This window comes from Pinus tabuliformis, chromosome X, assembly GCF_031772625.1.
Source record: "Pinus tabuliformis cultivar Carrire ecotype Pingquan chromosome X, CPIR1, whole genome shotgun sequence".
NCBI lineage: Eukaryota > Viridiplantae > Streptophyta > Pinopsida > Pinales > Pinaceae > Pinus > Pinus tabuliformis.
Genome location: NC_142308.1, coordinates 881,904,242 through 881,920,469, shown reverse-complemented (window position 1 = coordinate 881,920,469; position 16,228 = coordinate 881,904,242). Strand labels below are relative to the sequence as shown.

The 16,228-nt window shown below is 32.4% G+C and overlaps 1 long non-coding RNA gene across 1 annotated transcript; it reads left to right on the top strand.

Moving 5' to 3' along the window:
- The first annotated feature begins 7,018 nt into the window (after nucleotides 1-7,018).
- Nucleotides 7,019-8,218, top strand: LOC149142520 (uncharacterized). The gene is made up of 2 exons (XR_016265146.1): nucleotides 7,019-7,175; nucleotides 7,750-8,218. It is a non-coding gene; the product is annotated as an uncharacterized LOC149142520 (long non-coding RNA).
- The last annotated feature ends 8,010 nt before the right edge of the window (nucleotides 8,219-16,228 follow it).

Genomic DNA, 16,228 nt, shown 5'->3' with positions numbered 1-16,228 from the left:
GGTGTATATCCTATTCTTTTGATGTTTCTTGATCCTTTTCATCATAAGGAGGCCTTTCTTGTGGAAGATTTGTCCCACCTTCCTTCAAACCTTCCATGTCTTTCTTCAAATCTTCCATGCCTTTCTTCTAATATGCTTTCATATCATCGATATCAACTTCCATGGCATAGATAAAACTATTTATCTTTTTCTTCTCTAGAATATCGTTTACGCTTATATTCAATTTTTCAAAGTCCTTAATGTGATCTACCATTGAACCCTTTTGTTTGAGATTTATCAATTGGCTAAAGAAGGTGTTTCTCTTTGTATCCTCATAATGTGCTATCATTTCCTCCGTGAAAATTGACCACGTGACAAGTGGTTTACGAGAACAAAGCCCTTGATACCATAAAAATTGATTCGGTTCTAAATAATTAGATGCAATACTTACCTTTTGCAATAGTGGTACACCATGTAGATCAAAATATCTCTCCATCTCTAGTATCCAATTTACCAGATCCTTGCCATCAAACTTACTCATATCACCTTTTCTTGATTTTAAGAGCTCGATCTTGAAATGATTATAACTTGGTAATTTCAAATATCCAAGTTCTGAAATTGTGCCCAGTAGTAGCCCTTTGTGTCCTCTTTCTAACCCCTCAATTCTAATCAAGATTGGATTCTCCAAGGAAGAGTTATTTGAAATCTCCCATGATGACCTCATTATAGACTGGTTCAGTAAAGTGAACTTGTAAGAAGTGCCACGTGTCACTATTTCAACCTTAGGACCTGAAACCAATACACAGAAAGCTATAGTCCATCCACTTTCTAAAACTTCTTATGAAATTCCAATCTGATGCATAGAGATAAAGTTACGAGGATTCTCCCAATGTCACCTGTTTAGGATGTAATTCGGGAGCCAAAAGAAACCTTAAATGTATTGGACTGTATCTCCAAAAATATAGTGAAACAATATTTGAAGTTCGAGCCTGAGCGTCACCACGATTGTGGCTCACATGGGTTTTAATTTCAGAGTTTGAACCTTCTCAGAAAAACAATTATAGAGAAAATTCCACGATGACCTATTTGAGATGGAATTATGGAGTTTTCAAAAACCCTAACTTCCTTAGATCATATCTTCGAAAATATAGCGAGACAAGATCTTACATTCGGATCTGAGGTTCAGAGCGATTTTGTCTCAAATAGATTTTTTTTTAGCTTCTAAAACTTTGTAGCGAATGAGTTATTATGAAAATGTCACGATGACCTATTTGGAGGAGTGAAACCCTATAATCCAAAGCTCTAATACCAAATGTTATGAAACCAACCCACAAAAATATAGAAAACATATATCAATGCCTTAAAACTTAGCCTCTTCGAGGGGGCAACCTCCTTTACATTACACAAATGAAAAATTCTGAGATGATACAAATGACAAGACCTCCTTTCTATATAAAGGAGTTTAAGTGGTTATAATATAATCAGAGCCGACATAATAATAATATCATAAGGGCACAACAATAACAATAGTGGGCTTCTATGGGGCATAATAATAACAATATGGGTACTACATGGGCACAACAATATAATAAGGGGGTTGTACTAATAATAATAAGGGGTTACACTAGTAGTATAGGGACCTAACAATCTCCTGTCCCCTCGTCTTTCTTTTCATTCGCCATGGGAGGCCGTCGAGATTTATGAGGCTAGTCTTGCAAAGGTTCGACAAGTTCAAGCCCTAACTCCTTATATCCTGACCTTGTTGGGGACATGCAAAGAAAGATAGAGAAAGAGCATACCACTTTGATACCATTAATCTAGATTTAAACATGAACATAACAAATTACATATATAACCATACATATAGAGATGCAGCAGAAATAATACTTCATTTCATTACTGTAAAATACTGAAAATATTCTTACAAATAGAAATGGAAATAAACTAGCCAGGGTAATGGTAGTTTATCTCTAAGAAGAGATGTGGCAGCTACATGCCTCTGAAGTACGTTAAAATGAGGTTCGAAGACCTATTTATTGTTGAGAAACAATGGAAAACCCTAAACATCCAAAAATCGAACCCTAGAAGATGAAACGTCAAACTGTGGGCCCAGTTTGGGTAAATTGGTACATCAACTTCCTAAGGTCGTAACTTTGGCATACGATCTCCGTTTGACGTGCACACTATCTTGTTAGGAAGATCTATCCGAGAACTACAACTTTAGAAAGAGGAACATCGGTCCATGAACCCATGTTGCTCCCAGTTTTCCCAAAAAACATCGTTTAGGGCCTCAAAATGGCTCCAGAAGTTGAGGACGTGAAAAACTGCTAAAAATAGTAAATTGTGCTACAATTAAGGAAATTGAAAAGCTGAAAGAAACAATGGTGGGGGTCCAAGTGGACTTGGCAGGTGGCCACCAATATCCACCTGGATCATAGTCACCTCATTGTACTTGTTGCTTGTTCTGGGCACAAATTTTATTAATACAAATTCTCATTATTATTAAGAAAATAAAATTAATATTATCATTTTTCTTTAATCAGTTTGTATTACCTCCTCCCCCATGACATGTTTCAACTCTGGTCAATTGTCACATCAATGTTGAAGGCATATGGATTAGACAACCATTTGGTCCATCGTATAAACTTGTCTTCATACCGACATGCTCAGAGTTATTCCAGAGTGATGGATGTACTCTCTATGTACTTTTAGTTAACATATGAGATCTCTCCCTTGGTTCACAATTTAATCATGAGGCCTCGTTATTATTTAGTGAGGCTTCATTTGGGTATTATTGAAGGTGGCATCATGGCCAACCTGCAAACATCCTTAAGTTTATCTCTAAACCTAGTGCACAACTCTACAATTTTATTATTCTCTCTAGCTATGTTTTATTTATCTCCTCCACTGGGTCATGGCCTCCATGCCCTACTTCTTAATCATATCCAAGCAAAAATTAGTTGGCCCTTAAATTGTTCTACACTATTCTTCATGGAATTAGAGTGCCAGTATCACCATCTGCCTCTGGTTTGGAAACTTTCATCCTCCCACATGAACATGGTGGATATGGGGCTTCACTTGGACTTCACAGCTCTTTGTGATGGTGCACCTCTCAAGAATGGCACTTTTCTTCTTCTCTATAAAAAGGTGACCTTAATAGTTTCTCAGTAGGTCTCCTTCTAATCTTCAGTGGTCTCTTGTTCTCATGAGGATAGAAGGTCTACCATCGAAGCTTCATGCTTTTCTTGGCTTTGGTTGGTGGATTCTTTTAGTTTATGTCTGGTTGAGCCTACTTAAATCCTGTTACCATTTTATAGGGGTCATTGTGGTTGTCGAGCTTCACTAGACACCATTGGGGAGGTGTTCCTGGAAGCTCTATGGTGGCTCATCACCAATGTTGATCAGGTTCATGGTCAGCTCGTGGGTCATGGGTGGAATGTTTTCATGTGGCTCTGCACCCATGGATTTCCTCATGGCTCCTCCATGTTATCAGCAGTCTTACTTCATGTTTTAGTTGTCAATGAGAAGCACAATTTTGTTATGGTTCAACGAAAATGACTCTCCAAAGCAGAGCTCCTATAATTTTTCCCCTTTGTAACACCACATTTACAATGCCAATTTTTCTTTATGTCCACCAAATTGTTGAAAAGGGATATATTCAATCTCAAGACACTTAATCTATGTTGTTTGACTAGTTTCCTGGTGGGCAGACCAATAACATAGAGAACTATCTCATGTAAATCTTTCTTTCAGTAATATAAAGGTGCACTTTACATAAAAATATGTGTATTACCTCTAGAAAACCCAGATTACAACTACCCTTCCTCAGACATAATACACAACAATACATTAACAACCTACACATGCTTAGATCCCCGGATTGAAGATGGGTTTATCCTTCTTTCATTTTCTCTTACGTACATATATAACAAATGAGGGATTATCAAGAACATATGAGACAATTATATCCTTCCCTTTATATGCTTCCATTGCCAAAGATGCATGCCTATTTATAGTTTACTTATCACTATCTGAGTGGTCTAACTTGTGGGTACATTTGTGCCCACTCATTGATGGAGCTAGAATTATAGCAAAGGATTTTTTGAGTTTGGTCGTAGAGTGAACTTCCTCTGTAGATGGATGTGGTGGCTCTACATGATGTTGAGTTGAGTCCAATGGATTTGATTAGGCCATAGATGTCTTTTGTTGTTGAGGGGTATCCTGCTTGTGATTCGTATTATTCTTGGGTCTTTTTGATCCCTTCGAATCGTGCTATACACAATTCATTTTATTAGGATATTGTTGGGTATAGGACCCTTGCGAAAAGGGGCGAGCACTTTGTAGATGAGCCAGTTGTTGACAATTCCTACAACAACAAGCAGCATTCTCATAATCAACTAGTTGTGAATAAACCCTACCCTTCCATTTGAGGAGGATTTTATTCGAGAATCCTTTAGTGGGACACACTTCCACACATATGCGAATATATGTGAGAATTCCTTTAGCCACCTTATCATTTTCGGTTTTGATGTAAAGACCTATTAAGTTCCCCACATTTTCCTATGCATTAGGATGAGACAAATGTATGGGCACGCTAGGGAGCCTTAGCTAGACAGGAGTTTCCAATAATATCATGGAAAGAGGATTAAAGTCAAGGTACCATGGCTTAAAAAAATCCGTTGGAGTGACCCCAAAACTAGATCCCTTGACCAAAAACTTTATGTCGATCTACTAAATTTGGGAAGAGCACAACAAAAAATCCTTTGGAGCAATAATGTAGCACAATATTATGAGATCAACTCTATTTCACCCACTCTTAAAGAGTATAGGCTAAGGGCCGAAAGCCATTAAATTGGTAGATAAGCGTTTTTCGTTCATAAGATATAAGGAGAAAACTATATATCAAATTATATTCCTTGAGAAAGTTACATATCAAGTTATCTTCCTTAAGAAAACTACATATCAAGTTATCTTCCTTAAGAGACGTGGTTTCATTACCTGATCTACAATAATTACGAATCAATAAATCTTTATAATTTAGTAGCAAAAATCCAAAAAATAATCTTATCATTATTTCATATTTTATTAATTTTAATTAATATAACTAAAACCATTATAATTTGTTTGATATTTATTTTGAATAATATTAATAACCAAATATATTAATTATATAATTTATTTATAATTTTAATATATATTTAATTGAACAAAACAAAAAAAAATGAGATATATAATTCTATTTTTCATGGCTTCCATTGTTAAGAACACCCTCCAATGAGATATATGATTCTTGTTTTCCTCGCTTGCATTCCGAAGAACACCATTTAAAAGAATACATTGAGAGAGATTTCAACTATAAATATGTTGCAAATGTTGAATGCGCTAATGAACACCATTTAAAATAATACATAAAAATTTCAGTTTTAAGTATCTTGCAAAAGTTGAGTGGGGTAATTTACATTTATAAGCTTGGGTTAATTTATGGAGATCTAAATCGTAAATTATATTATTTAGATTAATATTTTATATCGTAAATTATATTGTTTAGATAATATTTTATATTATAATAATTGTATAGATATCTATAAAATTATCATTTTATTATTATTCTAATTAATTTTTCAAAATAATTATAATATAATTATAATTATTAATTTAATAAAATATAATTTTGAATTTAAAAAAAATTATATTATAATTTTAAATTTAATATTTTAATAAAATTATTAATCATTCATTTATTATATTTTTTTACTTAATGATATTTGATTTAATTCTATGAACATAAAAAATATTTTTTACTTAATAATATTTAATTTAACTCTATAAAAATTAAAAATCTAAAAAATAAAAATTTTAATGATATATTTAACTTGTGGATAGCCATTCTCGATAATGTCCCATTACTATTTAACAACTAAGTCACAATGTATGTATATATATATATATATTTGACTTTTCATTAACTCTTTTGATTTTTTTTTAAATTTCAGTATTATTCCATGGGAGAGAAATTTAAAATATTAAATTTTTTTATGATGCTAAGCTAATGTCTTATTATTGTATTTTTTTTTTCTCACATTAAAATTTAACAATATAATTTTTTGTAATATCATTATGTTTAGTTATTTAAATTTATGTCTGAATATACAAATAAACTAAGAGCTCTAAAAAACTTAATTCGTGTATTCTATATATTTTAACCATTTAGATTTATCATTTTAATAATTTTTAATTGGAGTATGATTTAAACGAGTTTTTTATTTATTATTTTTAGCTATTTAAATGTATTTTTGAATATATAAATAAATTGAGAACTCTACAAAATTTAACTAGATTATATAAATTCAGCTCAAATTTATAATCTCAACATTTTTTTTATTAAAATATGACCTAAATATGTTTTTTTTTTTTAAATTTTTATTAATGGGTTCAACTTCTTTAAATTTAGAAAACAAATTAAAAATTAAAAAACTTTTTAAATTTCAAATCTGAAAACTTTCCATGCTCTCTTAGATAGATGATTATTGGGTGTTTTGTCAAGGCACTCGTTAATGTGAAGTCACCAGTTCAATTCTCTACCCAAATCAAGGTGATATATTAAACATGATGTTGATATAATCCCACCAAACTTTTAAAAAAATCCAAAAACCCCACCCATATATTATTTTAAATAACATTAATTTTTTTTTAACTAAAAGTAATAAACCACCCACGGGTATAAATAATAGTTACTAATACATATATAGACTAATTTCACAGCTGAAATATAATAAATTTCCCAACTAGTAAAATTAAAAAATAATTGAGAAGAGATTTATATAAGTTAGTCAACTGTACTGGTGTAGAAATAATTTGTAGTTGGTATAAAAAAATAGGGAAAAGGACACGCAATGGGGTCGACAGATATTATTATCATCTTTTTTTATTTTATTTTTAAAATTAAATTAAAAGTTCTCTCTCCATATTCGGTCCTTTAATGTCGGGTTATGGAGATTCTATTTAATGATTTGTAGTTGGATGGCATTAAGAAGTCTTTTTAACTGCTTGCTTGGTCAATGTTTAGGTTGCTTGGTCATGTTTCAGATTTTATAAAGCACGAGATGAGTCTCTTTGCACCACAGAGGTACCAGTCAATGTTGGGAGGAAAGAGATCAGTTTCAAGCCTTAAAGTCAGAAGGAAGCAAGATAGGATTGTAAGTGTTGCTCCCATTTCATTAATTAATTAGTTGTAACAATTATATATATAAGATATTGGCTGTTCAGTTGGTTGAATCTCATTAAGTTTTTGGTTTTCTGTTATGAGGTTGTGAGTTCAATTTTTTTTTGGGATCTATCATGGTTGAATCTCATTAAGTTTTTGGTTTCTATTATGAGGTTGTGAGGTCAATTTTATTTTGGATCTATATAGTTGAATCTCATCAAGTTTTTGGTTTTCTGTTATGAGGTTGTAAGTTCAATTTTTTTTGGGATCTATTAAGGTTAGGTTCCAATAGTTGAGTCGATTTGGCAATCCTTCCTGTTAACAGATTGTAGGAGTTCAATTCTCAGCAGGTCTGTAAAGGTCAGGGTCTAATAATTGAGTCTATTTAGTAAACTTTTTTTTGATTGAGATTGCGAATTTCATTTTTTTTGGGTTTATCAGAACAAGTTTTAATAATTAGTCAATTTTTTAAACTAAAATTGTGAGTTGAATTCTCCTTAGATCTATCAAGATCAAAATCCAAACTAAATTTGTGAGTTCAATTCTCTTTGGATCTATCAAATCAGAGTCCAATATTTGAATCGACTTGGCACATCCCTTCCGACGGAGTATGCCCTGGACAGTCACCGAAGGAAAAGAAATGTTTGCAGGCATCCTCGACCTTCTCTCCTCTTTGGCTTTATGCATTCCTTCGTGCAGGAACATACCGTTAACGCTTATGCGACTCTCTGCTTTCGCGCGCGGCCTGTACTTGCTTCTGCGGAGGACAGCTTCAGATATACAGGCAGTACTTCACTCCTATATTTCTAATTCATCAGTAGATATTTACAGTTATCATCCAGTAGCAATGCTATAACAAGCTGTTTCTCTATTCTTGATGCGGGGAGTAATATGCATCTGTATTGCGCTCCATCAATCCATCCACCAAGGATTGAGATTGTAATTATAATTGTAAGTGAAATTGTGGGCATTAGGGGCCTGTATATATGTAATTAATCATTCTTCATTCAGAGATCATAAAATTTAAATAGATTATCAAGGTTTTATTTGTTTAAATAATTATTTAATTCTATTGCAGGATAAATTATTGTTCAGAGTTAGGTGGCTGTGGTCCAAATTATGGCACCAGGGTCCTGTATATGTAATTAATCATTCTTCATTCAGAGATTTTAAAATTTAAATGAATTATCTAATTATTTAATTTTATTGTAAAATGGATTATTTAATCAATGTTTAGAGTTAGGTGGTTGTGGTCCAAATGATTTGGTGGGGAGATTGGGCAGCCACACAATTAAAGCTAGAGTCTTTTGGATGGTCAAAAGTGGTCAGAATCAGAGCAAAAAAGTTTCAAATTTTTTTGTAGTAACAGTGTTTGAATCATGTTTTTGATGATGGAAATAGATTCAGCACCATAAAAAAATTTAGGGACATCCAAAATTTTAAAATTTAATAACCGTAATTTAAATTTACAAAAATCCTTACCAGATTTTATCAACATATTGTCAAAATTTTCATGATTTTCAGAAAGAAAAAAAGAAAAAAAGAAAAATAAAAAAAAACAAAAACAAAACAAAACAAAAACTAATATCAAGTTTTTGGTAGAATAATATGCCCTCATTTATTTTCCAAGAGCTGATTTTAATTTTCATTTCATTACCTTTTAAAAGAACCTACGGAAACAAAAACAATTTGCTACTGCAAACCTCACTCAATTGCGTTGATGTTCATCTTTCTCTTTTTTTATTATCCCCTCTAGTTAAAAGTTATCCCCTTTTAATTTCGCGGCACAATTACCCTAAATTATGCCCTTTAGTTTTGCGGTACATTCAGTCTCCAGAAACATGCGTCTAAACAATTTGCTCGTATCAATTTCAATCAGGATTTAAACTTTATTTTCACGTTTTTTATAATTTTTCCTCCTTGTTATAATATTTATTTGTTAACGAGTTTATGAATTAAATTTGAATGGACAATGATCATTATAGATAAAAAGTTATTTGAGATTATTTAAAATTGAAATTAAAATTTAAATGGAATATATATATATAATTTAACCATGTAATTTTATTTATAATTTTTTTTATTTATTGAAATCTGATAAAAAAATAATTGGGATTCTTTAAAATTAAAATATATATATATATATATTTAACTTGGGAACATTCTAGTGACTTTTTTTTATTAGAAAATGAATTTTAGGAGAATATTTTGGTGAATATAAATAAATTTAATAATTAATAAAGTAGAAAATAAGAAAATTTATTGATGTACTTAAGGAAATAATTGTAACTAAGAAAAAGTAGTGAAGAAATGGAAGATAAAGTTAAATATGAGAAGCTTAAAGGATAAGGATATTTGATATTTTCATCCCATTTCATTTTTTTATAATAATTATTACAAATAATTTTATTTTTTTGTTCTAATTTGGGAAGTTATTAATTAAATTACATTATAGGATGAGATTATTTATTGAAAAAGGAAAAAATAAATTTAGTTACTATTTTAAATTATTTTACTAAGTTGTTATTTACATTTAGGTTTCTAAAAACTATATATTTTTGGTTTTATTAAAGGTTTCAGTCAACAAGATATTCATAGCCTTAAGCTACCCAAAAACTAAATGAGGGAATACATCTCATTATCACTTTTAACTTCCGGGACCCTCTCTATTATTTAAAGACTATGTATAAAGCCTTAACTCATGAAGTAACCTACATAAATTTATTCTTTTACAATTAACAAGGAAGAAGTCTAACACATACCTTTTTCTATCTGGCCAAGTCTAATAGAGACTTATCAATACCATTAGTGCCTAAGGATTGTAGAGGAACACCTTTTGAAGCTTCCATTTCAAAATTTTAATGGAACTAGGCACCTATACATACATTCCTTTTTATCTTTTCAACTTCTTATGGTATTAGGAAAGCTACATTTTCCTCTCTCTTTATTGACTATGAATGTAGTCCACTGTTCGAGTCGTCCATATTCAAATTCTTTTCACCATTAGTGTCACTTTTCCTCTCAAAAGGATTAATCCCCATGTTTTTAACTAAAAAATTATTATTCAATTTGAGATAACAATATGTAGTGTGGTGTCCATCTCGATGAAACCCAACACACTAGAAAGGGAGTCATGAGTAATCCAAAGTCCAGATATTAGAATGAGAACCACATCAAATAAACATTGCTTTTGCTAGACCCTCTCAAAGGTCCAAACCAATCAATTTTCAATAATGGTCAAAACCCTTATCTCAACAAAACTCATGTCAATTTCCATAAAAATTCATAGGGCAGTCCCAATTTTTTTAAATGCCTCTTTTAACTTGAGCTCCAAGGCTAGGATTGAAAGATTAAATCAAAAAAGTATGATGAAGGTTTTAATAATCCTAGAAATGCTACATTTAGCTTTGGAACATTTTAGTGACTTTTTTTAATTAGAGAATGAATTTTAGGTGGTAAATATAAACAAAGTTAATAATTAGTGAAGTAGAGAATAAAAAAAATGTCATTCATGTACTAAAGAATAATTGTAAATTAGAAAAAGCAGAGAAACAATAAAAGATAAAGTTTAACATTAGAAGTATAAGGGTCTTTGATATTTTCATCACTATTCATATTTGCTTACTTTTTTTCTAGTTGTTATCACAAATTGCTTTTTTCTAGTTGGAAGGAAGCTACCAATTACATTACACGTAGTCTAACAAGGCGGAGGAGTTGCCTAGAAGTTTATGGAAATTCCGGTCATATTTAGAGAAAATCCAGCAAGGATTTTTGTAAATCCAAGTCATAGTTGTTAAACTTCAAAATTTTAGGTGTCCTAGACGTTTTTGATGGTGTTGAATCCATTTCCACCATCAAAAACACGATTCAAACACTGCTTCTACAAGATTTTTTGAATTTTTTTTTCCCTGGATTCATGTTTGGGTTCCTAAAGTAAAATATTTATTTTATCAACTATATTATAATGTGAGATCATTGAAAAACAAAATTGAATAACAAATCTAAGTTGTTCACATTTGCGTTTCCTAGTTAAATTGTTTGTTTGTATGGTGTCATTGATTTAAGTGATGTGCCAATTTTGTTCATGTAATTCATTATTTATATTTAACACTTTATGTTGAGTGTGTTAATAATTCTAACTAAGAATCCCAATTATAGTTGTGTTATTTCACTAAGAATATCATCCTCTATCAACGTGTGATGAGTTCTATTGCACACCATTCAATAGTTTCCATTAACTAGTTGTTGCATTGTTTTAATTAAGTTTTTAAATTTGTTGGCAAAGAACAACAAGAATTGGATTGATTGAGAGCTTACAAGGTTGTTGGATTATTTTCTTGGCTAGTTTGATCATGTGTTGAGTGGAAAGTAAAATCAATGATAAACTTAAATTATATCATTGTTCCTCTACATCCACTACTTTGTTATCCCATGGTTTAAATAGTAGTGACTTCACTTGGTTAATATCTTTGGTATATTTTAAATTTGTCTTAGTCCTATAAATTATTGAAGTCATTTACATAACCATGGATATATTATAGTTGAATTGTTTGGTCCTCTCTTGGTTAATTCCTTAAGAATCATTGTATTTCTCCCATTTATTGCGCTTTTATGAAATCTCCCTACATATGCACATGTTTTAATTCTTTTGTGTCTATTTATATGATAGTACATTTACTTGTGAAATGTGTGTGTGTGTGGGAGGGCGAGGGGAGGGGAGGGGTGGTGGCGTGTGAGAGAGAGTGAGGGGGGTAGAGAGAGAAAGAGCACTTGGCCTTAAGTTTTTTCTTTCTCATTCTCATTGTAATACATTGTACTTGTTATTGTTTTGGCTTTGATACTAAAGTAATTTATTACATTGTTATTTTTGTCCTCATTCATGCCACAACATTTTACTCCTTGCTTGTGATAGAAGTTGTACATATATATTTATTAATTGTTGAATTATACTTACATGCACATATATAAGGTTCAATATCTTTGTAAATTCTTATTATGACCCGAAATTTAATAATTATTGTCTAGCAAGTGTGGCTATCATTTAAGTACACAAGGAGATCTCCATTACCCTATTTTAATGAAGAAATTAGAGTGACCAATATATTTGTGGAATCAAATGTTGCACAAGTCTTGGTGGAAGGTAGCCTTCATATTTGGCTATCATAGTTTACCAATCAAGCCACTACAATCAAAATTGAACACGCGCATATGACTATGATGGTGTTTTAGTTTGGTCTTAGTGTTCATCACCTAGCTAGATCTAGTTAGTTAGGATATGAATTTGCAAAAGATTTTCACTAAAGACAATGAAACCAAATAATTAGCATAAAAATAGATAAGAAGATATCTACTATTAGTGAAAAAGTAATTTTAGAGTCGAGATGGTGGTTCAAGTATTCAATTTTACACAAAGTTTACAGTCACTTATGTCACATTCCTTTCTTTCCTTATTCTTGTAATATTGGATTATGACTATACTTCTAACATAGAGAGCCATAGCTACCTAATACATTGACTAAGCTTTCAAAATTAATTAAATGACTACTGAACGAAAAAATGCCTTACATATCGACAACCTAAGGGAAAAATTGCTTGCTTGTATGCACTAAAAGCTAAGCCACTAGTTGAAGGCCGATTGAATCTCCTAGTAGGGGTCTAGTAAGATAAGATTTGTGGAGAAGCTTGTTTCCTTTTGTACAAAATCCATGGATGGTCACAATGAATTCCTGAATCAATCAACTAATCCACCCACCCACCTATGTTGAAAATAAATTACGAGATGGGATTTCTTGGAGTGGGTAGAGGACCACACCCATCCCATCTCCCTCATGGGTCGAAGCTAGGTTATCCTATGGTTTAAATAGTAGTGACTTCACTTGGTTAACATCCTTGGTATCTTTTAAATTTGTCTTATTCCTATAAATTATTGAAGTCATTTACATAACCATGAATATATTACAGCTCAATTTGTTGGTCCTAACTTGGTTAATTCCTTAAGCATCATTGTATTTCTCCCATTTATTGTGCTTTGATGAAATCTCCCTACATATGCACATGTTTTAATTCTTGTGTGTCTATTGATATGACACTAAATTTACTTGTGAAATGTGTGTGTGTGGGAGGGCGGGGAGCATGTGAGAGAGAGTGAGGGGTGTAGAGAGAGAAAGAGCACATGGCCTTAAGCTTGTCCTTTATCATTCTCATTGTAATACATTGTACTTGTTATTTCTGTGCCTTTGATACTAAAGTAATTGATTACATTCTTATTGTTGTCCTCATTCATACCACAACATTTTACTCCGTGCTTATGATAGAAGTGGTACACATATATTTATTAATTGTTGAATTATACTTACATGCACATATATAAGGTTCAATATCTTTGTTACTTCTTATTATGACATGAAATTTAATGATTATTGTCTAGAAAGTGTGGCTATCATTTAAGTACACAAGGAGATCTTTGTTACCCTATTTTAATGAAGAAATTAGAGTCACCAATATAGTTGCGGAATCAAATGTGGCATAAGTCTTGGTGGGAGGTAGCCTTAATATTTGGCTATCATAGTTTACCAATCAGGCCACTACAACGAAAATAGAACACACACATATGACTATGATGGTGTTTTAGTTTGGTCTTAGTGTTCATCACCTAGCTAGATCTAGTTAGTTAGGATATCAATTTGAAAAAGAGTTTCACTAAAGACAAAGAAACCAAATAATTATGTCATAAAAATATATAAGAAGATATCTACTATTAGTGAAAAAGTAATTTTAGAGTCGAGATGGTGGTTTAAGTATTCAATTTTACACAAAGTTTACAATCATTCATGTGACATACCTTTCTTTCCTTATTCTTGTAATATTGAATTATGACTATACTTCTAGCATAGATAGCCATAGCTACCTAATACATTGACTAAGCTTTCAAAATTAATTTAATGACTACTGAACGAAAAAATGCCTTACATATTGACAACCTAAGGGAAAAATTGCTTGCTTGTATGCAATAAAAGATGAGCCACTAGTTGAAGGCCAATTAAATCTCCTAATAGGGGTATGGTAATATAAGACTCGGGGGGAAGCTTGTTTCCTTCTGTAAAAATTCCATGGCTTGTCACAATGAATTCATGAATCACTTAACTAATCCACCCACCCACCTATGTTGACAGGAAATTATGAGATGGGATTTGTTGGAGTGGGTAGAGGACCGCACCCATCCCATCTCCCTCATGGGTCGAAGCTAGGGAGGACTACCTCGGAAAAAGAAGGCTCACACAAGGGAGTAGTAGGGAATGGGGCAACTCTCTAATAAGAGAAGAACAATTTGACATTGAGCAGAGACATTTGAACCCAAGGTAGGAGAATATGATGAAGGGAGTAGAGAATCCCCTAGTGGTAGATCATAGAGCATAAGTAGTTGTTGAAGATAAATCAAGGATGACATAGTAGTTATAAAGTTTCTTATAGAGCCCTACATTTAGAGACTTCGATGTTCTTCCTTGTATTATCGTGTTTAAGCCATTGGGCTATGTAGGTATGTCTGAGTGGTTCTGTGGGAGGTTCAGAAAACATGTTTGGGTTACTCTGGTGCTTACCGCTAAAGAGTAGTTGATGAACGACTAAGATGGTAGAATCCATCACTTCAGTGCCTATCCAAGCCTTCATTGTGAAATCCTTGAGAGAGGAACCCCTCAGACTGTGGATCTGGGTCATGGGTCATGGTCAACTGTAAGAAAGTTGTAGTTTATATGTCGTATGGTTGGGTGGAGAGTTGAAGTCACTCCTTCAGTTTCCAACCACCTTAACATGTAAAAATAAGTATAATTGTTCATACATGTTGGATTACATATTATGACATTCCTTTTTGTGCTTATGATCGGTTTTTAATCTTGTATGTCCATGAGTGGATGCCTAAAATTTATAGTTATTCCAACAACTAACCAGTTGTTTTATGTATTTACCAATATAGATTGTCCACTTCAACTAAGTAGTTCACTAACATATGTATGGTTGTGAAATACCTTGAAATATTATAACATATTTCCTAAATTTCAATGTTAAACTCAAGCTTTACAAGTTACCTTGTAGGTATATAGTTGTATTCAATGCTTGAATTATGAAGGTTTCTTCCATACTTGTGAAATGAACCTATATTGTCTATTAGCATTGGAATAAAGTTTTAGGTTGTGTTGGTTAACACTATATTCATGATGGAATTCATAAACTATGTGTTCATGCTCTCTTTTTCTTTAGTTGAGATTCTTGATATTTTATTAATGGCTTAGCCTACTCAAGAGGATTTGTAATGATTGATGGTCAAAATGTAGATTTTTTTCAAGAACCATGTCACTAGACCTCAGGACTATGAACCTCAATGCACACATGAGATGGATAAGGGAAAACACCCTTCTTTGTTTTGGTGAACACCCCATCTCTGTACTTCCTCCATTTGTCTAGTCTAGTGGGTAGAAAGAGAACCGATATATACATATGAGTGTATGGAAAGAACCCAACAGCTCAAGTTTGAGGGTGGAACCTTGTTCCAATGGAATCATGCCAAGAGAATCCATGAGGGTCTTAGCCATTTGACCTTCAACTATGAAATGGATGAGTGAGTTCTCAAGGTTACGAAGCTTTGAACCATTAATCATCTTCAAAATAATTAAATGGAGAGGGGATTAGGGCATAACCCTGGCTATTAAAACCTTTCCATTGGGTTGTTGAACCTCAGACCACAATTACAAAATTGAGCTTGGAACGAAGAGTAGATCCCAATGTTGAGGACCTAAGGTTGAGATTATGTAGCTTGGTATGACATGACCTAAGATAATGTGGTTGAGATGACATCGTATGAGATGACATGGTTTGGGATGGCATGGCCTAGTGTGACTTGTCTTGGGGGTAGATCCCACTCTTGGATCTTGTACCTCAAACATCGACATTTTCCCAACTAATGTTAGAACAGAGGGAAGGCTAAGACCCAAATGCCAAGATGACGTGTCTTGGGGTGACATGACCGAGGTGACACAGTTTGGGTTGATG